Here is an 11,719-nt window from a genome sequence, read left to right as displayed (position 1 = left end):
TTAAACACAATCTCATGTAACCAGAATAATTCAGAACACATTTGATTTATGGTTTTCATTCTATGAAATATTATATATAGAACAGGTGTCACTGAGCACATTAGCTGGATGTGATGATGCAGTAGTATAAGCTGTGTTGTTAAAAAAAAAAAAATACACTGAATGTTATGCTTGCATAATATTAATTAGTGTCAGACTTTTGAAGCAGTGAGTATATACATAATGAATATTACTGAATTAAAGAAACTTGTGTCTGAAAACATGATCTATTTGTAGTTTCTTTTGAAGCATTAATGTTAGCAAATATTATCCTACGGTGCCAGTTCCTGCGCACCGTAGGCTATGCATGGCGAATTGTGGTTGCTCGCTCACTCACTCACGGACGATCTGAGAGGGACGTTTAGTAGGACGCATGCGCAGGTGGTGCTTCGTTAGTAGGAGTAGGCGAAAGAGGACGCATGCGCAGGTAGTGCTTCGTTTAGTAGGAGTAGGTGAAACGCGAACCTGTTAAGGTTACCTGAAGTAACGTTAGACGATAAAGCTGTGCTTACAAATGTGCCGTTTGGAGTGGTGATTTCGGGAGATGCAGACAGATAAAGGCGTCGCGCTAACCTAGTTAGTGCGTACGGATGCTATCCTGCACGCATGAGTAGGAGCTAAGGACACACAGCTACAACCACCGATACAGACGTATGGACACACGGAGGACACAAAGAACGTTACAGAGACGAGGACGTGCCATAGCTTGCTAGCTAGCTATATACGCAGGGCAAAATGGAGCTAGAATGTCGCCAGCAGTAGCCTATATGCGCGTGATCTCGACAACACATTTCTCATAGAAAAGGTAGTTTGTAGCCTATTTTTCGTTCATTTCAAAAATGGTGGTACAATGAGCTTGAGTCCGAAATAAAGTTTTGATTATACAAGAAGTGGTACTGTGCTGTTGGCCTTTATTGATCGACGTACAAGGTTAATGCAAAGTACCTAGCACAATCTGACCGCACTAACCCATAATGTACTGTGAATGGCTCAATCGAACGGTAAATGTGAAAAACATTCCATTATAGTCAGCAGCACCGAAATTTTCTGTCGCACCCTCAATAAACAACAAAAGTCCCAGTAGAAGTGTGAATTATATCTTTTTAAAAAAATTCTGAAACGTTGTTGATTCCGCTTGGCCACAGTGAGCGAAACTAGGCGATATGAGCGTATTCAGCCTTGTTTGCTACCTAAACTTCACAGCATAGTCATTGCCGTTATCATGATTGTAGCATGAAGTGTCTATTTTCAAAATCCATCCATAAACCGTTCAGAAATGACCTGGGACTTTGAAGTTAAGGCGGGATGTATCAAGTCTCCAGTGAAAATATTGACCTGGAAAATATTGATCAGTCAGAATTCTGAGAGAACCAACTGCCATATTTGAGCGCGTAAAATCCATCAAAAAATATAGTTCGCCAAGTTGCGCCGTGGGTCTGGACGGTTTCGTGCTTGTTTACCAGTCTTTTTTCAGGTTTCTTTTCTGCTTATGTCTTGATATTTTTAGTCTCAGAATTATGAAACGTCACTAATATTTTTGTGCAGGATATGGAAATCATGCCGTTTTTAAAACCTCCATCAAAATCTAATCGAGCGTTGTCCAATCATGTGCCACGGAGGACCGAGAGTTTTCATTCCAACCAATCACAACACCTGCTGATTTCACTAATTAACTCACCTTAAAGGAGTACCATGGTGATTTTCACACTTTCTCGGTTTTATGTGCTATTTGCACAAGAGGCATTGAAGAAACACAATGAGCAAAGTATTAAATATGCCCGTTCTGTATTTTTGGAGAAATATGCGTTTTAAATTCATCGTCCTATTTTCAACCGGTTGAGAAAGTTGTCATTTTGCTACGTCACTAATACAGTAACTACTCCCATTTCCACGCCCCGTAAAGAAATCTGACAGCACACACCGTCCTGCTGTTCAGACAATGCAAATATTTGACTAACGTTAGGTTCACTTAAATTAGAGTACCTTTAGATTATTTCTGGTTATATTCATTTAGCTAGCTAGCTAACGTTAGCTAGCTAGGAGGTTTGCTTTCATAAGACAATGTTATCGATAACGTTAGCTTGCTAGTTTGCTTTTATGAGCACGTTATAGTTGTGCTTTTATCTTAACTTGGCTAGCTAGATATCAAAAATTATAATTGGATATAAGTCAACGTCCTTACCTTAGCTATCTACCGATACTTGATATACTAGCCCTACTAAGCTAGCTAGCTTGTGAAAATTCAGTCTCCCAAAGAGAGCGCATATCATGGGGGTAGCTATGGAAACGGGACACGGTCTGTCAATCATAGCTAACGGACAGTTCTCATTACCACGCCCAGACGGTTCGGGTGAATTTTATCGTGGGAAATTTAGGCTTAGAAAAATACGTTTTAAAGTGCATTGAAATGACTGAAGAATTAAAAAATTATGCACATTTGTTTTGTTGTTGCCTGAAGACAACTGGGAAGTGTCACGTTCAACCACCATGGTACTCCTTTAAGCCAGAGAGGAGGGAATTTATTGGTGAAATCAGCAGGTGTAGTGATTGGTTGGAATGAAAACCTGCATACACTGTCCTCTATGACACATGATGATTGGGCACCAATGTTCTAATGTAAAAAAGTAAAAAAAAATTTAAAAGTCGTTTGTTTCATTTGCAGTGCATTTATCTATAGCCTGTAGCGGACACAAGAGGGCAGCACGTGGATGGTTGCACTGATGAAAATTAACGGGACCGATAGTGGCTAGGAGTCCGAAATTACCACAAAATCAACATTACGTTACTGGCATTTAGCAGCCGCTCTTATCCAGAGCGACTTACACAGCTTTATACATAGCTTCCATTTATACAGCTGGATATACACTGTTTTGGCGGCACGAGGGGGACCTACACAATATTAGGTAGGTGGTTTTAATTTTGTGGCTGATCGGTGTATGCTGACTGAAGCAATGCAGGTTAAGTACCTTGCTCGAGGGTACAATGGCAGTGCCCTACCTATTTTGTTCCAGTGACCTGGTTTTGCTGAGTAGTGCAGTTCTTCAGCCAGGAGGTAGAACTCAATAGGAAATTAGCGGGATGAGTTCATGTGTGTGGAAGAACAAGACAAGTTCAACAAGACCAAAATTATCTTTTATAAAAAGAAAAACCACTTCGCTGTTTTGTATATTTTTTTAAACGCAAAGACTGACCTTTATAGAGCTGACTTCATCATTTCCCGCCATGTTGACGCCAGTCTGTGAACATAACTAAATATCAAAGGTGTATTTGCATGGAATACTAACCAAGCTTTTTTTAAACTCATTTTTAAATAGAAAAATTATATTTCCTAAGTATAGAAATTACTGGAAATATAATCTCACTTCTTGTTAGAATTGTATCTGCACTTTTTTTTAGGGTAGAGCAGGGAGGCACAACTCCGGTTGTGAAGGGTCAGTCTGTGTGCTGGTTTTTTGTCCAAACTAATTACTTTTTCCAAATTACGTTTTAGTTTCTGACTCTGTGAACTACACTGATACAGTCCTGTACTCCAGCGGGGTTTTGGATAAACATGGAGTCTGCGGCTGTAGCTGGTGATTATACAAATGTCAGATCAAGATATGATTGAGGCTTTAAATAATCGAGAGCACAAGTTGGCACAAAATCCTGGATCGGTCCCTGTTGTGCATCCTGACGTAGAACTTTACTGAGTCCCATTTATTCTGTACTCAACTTTCTGCCATCTAGTGGCAAGAAAATATAAGCAAAACCGTAACGTTCTTGTAGTAACACGTAAACTCAGCAGATGGCAGTGTCCTCTGCTCAATGTACCACCCGTTTGCCAAGACCATTCACAAATGGCGCCCGTTTGAATATCTAAACAATAAATTATATGACAAGGACTGACTAGCCAGCAACAGTTAGCTATGTTGAACAAATGCTGCCAGTCTGATCTAGAGCAGAGCATATCCAGTCATTAAATGGGGAGTGTTAGCCTGTTGAAATTGAACCTAAGGCAAGGCAAGGCAAGGCAAGTTTATTTGTATAGCACTTTTCATACACAAGGCAATTCAAAGTGGTTCACATAGATACGGAATAAGACACAGAATTAATAAAATAGAGTAAGATAGAAAATAACAAATAAAACAAGGCAATAAAATAAAATAATAATAATAAATAAATAAATAAAAATAAAAGTGCAGAAATTCACTTTAAAACGGAATAAAAATCAAAGTGCGAGAATTTCATCATATGCGATGCAGAACATAGATCGAACATAGTGGGTCTGGTCTCCTCACATGCTGAGATCTGTCAACAAAACTGTTGTGTTGTCAAACGACTACCATCTCACCACCTGATTTTGACTGGGAGGAGCAGATATGTGCGCACAGCTGACAAACCAAACTCTGAACTGACCACTTTATGTCCAACTGTCAATTTGGCCAAAAAAAAAAAAAAAAACAGTTGTGTGCATTACGCCAATATTCTACACAGTTCTGCTTTTGGTTCTGGTATGAAAAACAGTGCTCACTGTTCATACAGGCAAACATTATTGGGATGGCAGGTATGCCATCCCGCCAAGTTACGCCTTGGCGGGGGCATGCCCCATACCTATACAGCACTGAGAGTTTGGCACTTTTCAGGGTTCCCCAGAAATAACCACAACAGCCACAGACACTCAGCCCTTAAAAACATGACATTCTGTACATTCTGACCCCATTTCAACAGACAGATTTCATAAACAACTTCACATGTCCACACAATGAAGCCCCAAACTAAGGGGATTTTGCATTTTCTCCTTCTTCTTCTTATTCTCATTCTTATTTTTCCGGCCGCCTATCCCACTAACAACATGTCTCCCCATTGGACATTTTACCGACAGCCAAATCTTCACCTACACGACCCAATCAAAAACTTGCATACACACGCAAAATACCCATGCCTTTTTACTCTGAAACATTTCCAGTTTAAAAAGTTAGTCTGCCTGTGGCCTAGTGGGCAAGGTTACAGTTTTGGGAACATGGGGTCCCAGGTTCAAGCCCAGCTAGGAACACGTGTCTTTAAACTGCTTTTACCCTCACTAATAATTGTCTACTACTTCTCAATTATTGCTTTTGCACCATATCTACCTGCCGTTCACCGAACGTATACACTGCATTATGATGTACCGACTGCACGTTCAGTTATTAACCGGCTACAATATTGCAAAGCCATATGGATTCAACGGGAGCTCCTCTGTGCTTACTGGCCTGTGTTCTTCTTTAAAACCACGGACAGGTTTGCTAATGGTATTTCACGCATTGCATCGCTATGTCATGTCTCGCCTCGCCCTCAGACAGATCATTTCCTCTTTTACACTAACGTTTTCTTATGCTTATATTTATATATTTGATGCATTTCATGACGGCAAATGCATTCCTTTTATTAAAAAGTTACACCAGTTCACCACTGTGCCATTTCTACTAACTATATTTCTTCATTTGGCTACCGTACAAAACCTTCTTATCAGCAAACAGCACGTTTCTACATTCATGTTACCTCGCCCTGTTCTCTATCTAGCCACATACAAACAATTACTACGTATGTACGTTCTGCAACTCCCCATTAAAACATTACATTTAAAATCATGACTCACTCATAATTATAACTACTAGTACTGAACATGAGAAAAGCACATCAGTGCAATAGATTTCACGCGTTACTTAACCCTCCACTTTAACGACAAATATGTTATACAGACTGTTACATATACCCTTCGATAAGGAAACTAAGCTCGCTCATGGTCACTTCATTTACTTCGCACTATAGTCTGTGATCATGTCAACCTTCACCTACATGTCCATTCTGCTAAAAACATATTGTTTCAACTACGCAATTTCATAATTTCTCCTAATTTCTCACCGTCTATAGCTCATTCATCCAGACTGCCAAAATCTGCCAAAAATTTGGGGCGGGGCGGTGACGCCTGCAGGGTGGGCGGGAACATCTCCACTCGCAGTTTCCATTTCTGCGGGTGACGAGCTGAAGTGACCAAAAGATCTGGAGCTCACTGCGGAGACACTCAGCTGGAGATATCAGACCTCCCCGCGGGCCACCGCGCAGACAGGAACACTACAGGTACAGCTCGCTTCCTCCCTCTGCACTTCCCCCTGCGAAAGGGAACCCGTAGCGTGGCCGCTTTTGGGAAAAAACGGGCTTGCTGGTGCTGAAAAGGGACGTACAAATGTTATGCATCTGAGTCACTCCACATAAGAGATATCTGCTAAATGTAAATGGCTTGCTTTCTGGGTAAAAAAAAGTAAAATGTGGAAAAAGCCTAGCTCTCCTTATATCTGCACCAGTGTATGTTGTGTGAAGGATCGACAAACCTCGAGTGCTGTGAAAATTTTTCCCCTTCCTGGTTTCTTCTAGTATTGTGTATTTGTCACACTAAATGGTTCCAGATCTTTAGACGAAATGTAATATTAGACAACGCAAACCTGAGTAAACACAAAACACATTTTTTTAATTATTGCATTTATTTAATGAAAAAATTTAACAAACACTCATATCACCCATGCGTACAAGTAATTGCCCCCTTAAATGTAATAACTGGTTGCATCACGCTTAGCAGCAATAACTGCAACCAAATGCTTCCTATAATTAGATATCAGTCTTTCACATCGCTGTGGATGAATTTTAGCTCACTCTTCTTTGCTTTCTGGGTTAAAAAAATGTGACTGTCATGTGGTTTAGCTTTTTTATCATTCGAGAGATTAAAGTGATAGTTTACTTTCTGAGGTTTCAAAAAATATATAATTTCAGTTTTAGGGTATGTTAGCAATTGGCTGAGACAGATTTTGTGTGCAATGAAGAATATTGCCCACAAAAAATAAATAAATAAATGTACCTCTGGAAACAAAAATATATTCTTATAGCCACTTAAATATATTCTCTTGCTTTTGGCAGGCCACTTCCAGTGAGAACAGGCTTCTTCTTTTGAGCATGCTTCTGTTATTCGGTTAATAACAAAACAGGAAGCCAGACTAGATGGCATTTCTTGAAGGAAATTTTTTTTAATTCAAAATTATACAGTATGTTGTTATATGAAATATTTTGAGCTTTACAAAACAAAGGAATAGCAGGAATTGTAGGTATTGGGATCTCTTCTCAAACAACTTCAAGACATTACAATTACACAAAATAATATTTCTTTGGCCTACTACACACAACCCATTTTAATGGTTGTAGATTCCATCTATGACTGATAAAGCCAAATACTGATCATCCTAAACACAAGCATTTTTTTTTGTGGCTGGAAGTTTCTAGAAGCATGAACAATGCAGACTGCAAAAGTGACTTATGAGTAATACAAAATGATTCACATAACTAAAGTCTGCTTTTCCACAGGCTGGCAATTTCAGTAAAAAGGCAGCATACAGGTAGACAAAAACTGATACAAAATAAACAAAACTGTCACAAAACCACTGCTGAAAACTATTGATCTTTCAAAGCTAAAGAATCCAGAATTTAGGCTAAATGATTACTTTTTCCATTCGCACAGTAAAATACTCAGTGCTAAACTGCAGTTCACACATTTGAGACCACACTGCATTAAAAAAAAAACAAGCAGTCAGCGTCATACTCATAAATGTGTTACAGGGAACTGCCAAAATAAACTGCCCGCTCACGTCCTGCATCGATGTTCGTAGTGAGCTCATGCTCGTCTGTTTTCACCTCGCTTCTCCGACCAATGCAGGACATCGCGGTCAAGGGGTATACTCCTTCAACCGCGGTTGCCCCTGGTTACCCTCAGGTTCTTTTGACAACATCATCTAAACCGTTGTTCCTGGTGGAAACTTCAGCATGTTCAGCAGCCTTAGTCACTGAAACACCCTGCCGAAAACAAGTGCTCCCCAAAAAGGGAATCCTGGGGAGAAGTGGGAACACACTGGGATATTTAAATGTTTAAATTACATCTGGATCCACCCTCAACCTGTGCAGAAGTGACCCCGGAGATCTGGAGCTCCCCACGGAGACGTCGGCTCAAGATATCGCTCTCCTCCCAGCCTCGTGCAGACAGGAAGGAACACCACAGGTGCGGGTCACTTCCTGTCTCTGCACTTCCCCCAGCGAAAGGGAACCCGTAGCCTAGCGTGTCGCTTTTGGAAATGGGCTTGCACCTCAAGGTCACGGGTTCAATTCCCAGATGGGACGCTGACTCTTGAGTAGATAGGTGTTTCCAACCTGTGCAGAAGCACTTGCTTTCAATGCACTGTGTATCCCTCTTTTACTGAAGCGTTTCTATCATCATCATGGTAGTTACCTGTATTGCAGCCTTATCCAGATTGAGAAAAAATTAAAATCAAAACCGCATCATTGTGAGAGTAATATTTCATCTAATTCAAATATTATCATCCAGTGGCGGCTGGTGATAAAATTGTTTGGGGGGGCGCAGTTTTTGGGGGGGACAAACAAACTGAAGCAGCACTTCATAGCTCAGCAAAAAATAAAAAAATTAAAATAAATCTAAAACAACACAACACACTGTAATGTTGCCTAAACACTGGCCAGTAGCACTACTTGAACATATTTTGCCCTCCTTAATAATATAAAATAATATTTAGAGACAACAAAATGCCCATTTCACCTACATCACCTAAAGTTACCAACAGGCAACAGCTCAATTTCTAAATATGGAACTACTGAAGTAATTTTACTGCCACTGTTACATTCTATGAAGTCATAAAAAGAGCAGGAACATATTCGCTAACTCCAAGGTCATTTATAGAGCCATCTGCTGGACAAAATGTGAATATGTGAATGCTGAAATTCAAAGTAGGCAACAAAATTCACCAACCCACGGAATATCCCGGGATTATCGGAGCTCTCACTCTCATCATGGCCACGCAAAGCCAACTCAAATGCTCCACAAAATTTCACACAGTCTATTATTCTGGACAGGATGTGTCGATTTTGTCACCTCTTCGTTGTGCCTTCTAATGCCCTGTAGCCTTCACCTAGCTGTTCAGCAATGCTAAACCTGCCAAAAAGATTTTTAGTCTCATACTATTGTCTAGATGGCTGCGGCTACTTTCGTGCCGTTTGCATTTTTCAGAAAGATGTTATAGGTCTTGTACCCCCGTCGTTGTCCACAACGCTTCGGTGCCGACACTTTGAAATAGCAAACGGGAAAAAATAAAAGGCATTACTTACACCACATCCAGCTAGCCAACTCCGTTTGTCATAACAAGAGCGGGAGAAGCCCCGGGTGTAGGCTCGTCCTCGATCACCTGCCTGCTGCGAAATTTGTAAATCGGGTCGGTCCGGTCCAAGCTCCTTTATTCTCTTTTTTTCTTGCAGCGAACGCCTTGTGAAAGGGCGTTTTTGCAAGGAAATAACCGAATTTTCTTTGATTTCCGCGATTCCACCTGAAGTTGCCATCTCCTGAAAGTAGGGGTCAGCTAGCTAAGGAGCAGGAATGACAGTCGCGCACCCGTAGTTATATCTCATAAAAAACACGTTTTCAACGTACAAAAATGCCAAGTTACTCACACATACACCGTCTATAACTCATTCATTCAGACTGCCAAAATCCACGCCTGGCATTAAAAGTATTGATATAAAAATGACGCCAAGTTACGGTACTAAAAACAATATAGGCTATCTTCCCTCACCGAAATTAAATAAAATGTATTCCAAAACTATGCTACCCAATATTTTCTCAATTCTTTCGTGTGTATAAGCATGCAGTACATGGATAGGCCAAACATATGTGTGGATGGCTTTCTCACAGTCAGGATTGATTGAATAGGCGTCTGTATGTCCAATTTGTATTGGTATGTACGTATTTCGCTGCCCAGCCTTTCTGTTGCGTGAATGATTGTATGTTTCTTGGTATAAATGTGTGTTCGTAAATGTTAATGTAACATGCTGCGAGGGAAATGTCCCCATTGGGATAAAGAAGTTCTCGATGTATGTATGTACAATATGTAGTTTACATGCAGTATTTATTGTACGTAGCAAATATACAATAACTTGTACATTTACTGAAATTCAGTTCAGAAGCAAGTATAAACATATGTTTTCTGGAGAAATATGCTTCCTGTAGTTACTCACCAGCAGTTTTCTACATGAATTTCAATGTGTTCCATGAGGCAATTCGAAATATGTGACACTTTGATCTGACACAAAGTTTGCATGAGATTGTAAAATGGTAAGATTACAAAACACAGGGTGTATATGCAGTGTATACGTTCGGTGAACGGCGGGTAGATATGGTGCAAAAGCAATAATTGAGAAGTAGTAGACAATTATTAGTGAGGGTAAAAGCAGGTTAAAGAAATGTGTTCCTAGCGAGACTTGAACCTCCTACCCCCTGTGCCCACTAGGCCACAGGCAGACTAGCTGTCTAAACTGGCAATGTTTCAGAGTAAAAAGGTATGGGTATTTTGCGCGTGTATGCGAGTTTTCGATTGGGTCGTGTAGGTGAATATTTGGCTGGTGTCGGTAAAATGCCCAATGGGGAGACATGTTGTTAGTGGGATAGGCGGCAGGAAAAATAAGAAGAATGAGGAGGTGGAGGAGAAAACGCAAAATCCCCTTAGTTTGGGGCTTTATTGTGTGGACATGTGAAGTTGTTTATTAATTCTGTCTGTTGAAATGGGGTGAGAATGTACAGAATTTAATGTTTTTAAGGGCTGAGTGTCTGTGGCTGTTGTGGTTATTTCTGTGGGGAACCCTGAAAAGTGCCAAACTCTCGGTGCTGTATAGGTATGGGGCATGCCCCCGCCAAGGCGTAACTTGGCGGGATGTCATGCCTGCCATCCCAATGATCGTGATGTGCGTTCGCTCAAGGAAGGTCTGTCACAGAGCCAAGGCACTCAGATCGTACGCTCGGCCTGTGGAAAATCAATGCAAGACATTGATTGCCAAGATGCATCTTGTACCCTGGGGACAAAGGGGAGGGAGGGAACACGGAAAAGCATTTTATCCTAATGACGACTGCCATCACTTACGTCAGTAATCCGTTAAAATGATTAGTTCCTCTATACGCCTTGCGTCGTTATGCGATTGCTTGGCTCGGTCCCACTCCTCCGGTCACACTGTATGGCTTGCGCAGTATATTTGATTCGCCTCCGCCCTCGCGCTCGTGCATTTTCCGAAATTGCGCTAGCTGACGTTATCCACCGTGACGCAAACCAGCGCAAGAGATGTTAATTTTAATACATCCTATTAAATAAACAAAGCGTGGACTGCTTACGCTAAATAGGACTATAATACCCAATATAATAGCCTACCTGAGCGGGTACGAGCGGGTGGCCCTATGTTCCTGTCCGCTGTGGGCTCTTTATCCTTTATAGTGTATAGTTTAAGATTTCAATATGGCCGGGAAAATAACAACTGGTGCCCGAAACTTTAAGGAAAGTTCGCCCTCTGTCCGCATGCATTTAATGTTACCGTAATTAGCTCTTATTCCATCTTATGCGGAGGAAACAGTTTTATTCGTTTACATTTTTTGTTTTTTTGTTCGTGCTCTTTTTTACTGACATGCTGCTTGTGTTGATTAACACCACGTCGTGTTTTTCCGAGCGAAAGTGCGGTTGAAGCGCGGCACAGCCCCGTTCCCGCACTGAACGTAACGTCGCGACGCTGCACTTCCTTACACGACTACGAGGTGGCAGCCTCACCCCGTACCGTGTAGGAACTAGCGCGAGGATCT

The 11,719-nt window shown here is 41.0% G+C and overlaps 2 long non-coding RNA genes across 2 annotated transcripts; one reads left to right on the top strand and one right to left on the bottom strand.

Annotated features, from left to right (window-relative positions):
- The first annotated feature begins 2,597 nt into the window (after positions 1–2,597).
- On the top strand, positions 2,598–8,095 carry LOC135237902 (uncharacterized). Its single transcript, XR_010324964.1, has 3 exons — positions 2,598–2,942; positions 5,929–6,135; positions 8,002–8,095. It is a non-coding gene; the product is annotated as an uncharacterized LOC135237902 (long non-coding RNA).
- On the bottom strand, positions 4,040–11,694 carry LOC135237910 (uncharacterized). Its single transcript, XR_010324966.1, has 2 exons — positions 11,298–11,694; positions 4,040–10,947 (listed from the first exon to the last, which is right to left on the bottom strand). It is a non-coding gene; the product is annotated as an uncharacterized LOC135237910 (long non-coding RNA).
- Between the last annotated feature and the right edge of the window lie 25 nt (positions 11,695–11,719).

The sequence above is a fragment of the Anguilla rostrata genome, chromosome 1, assembly GCF_018555375.3.
Source record: "Anguilla rostrata isolate EN2019 chromosome 1, ASM1855537v3, whole genome shotgun sequence".
Lineage (NCBI taxonomy): Eukaryota > Metazoa > Chordata > Actinopteri > Anguilliformes > Anguillidae > Anguilla > Anguilla rostrata.
Note: the sequence above shows the minus strand (reverse complement) of the source record. Positions and strands in the feature narration are given on the sequence as shown.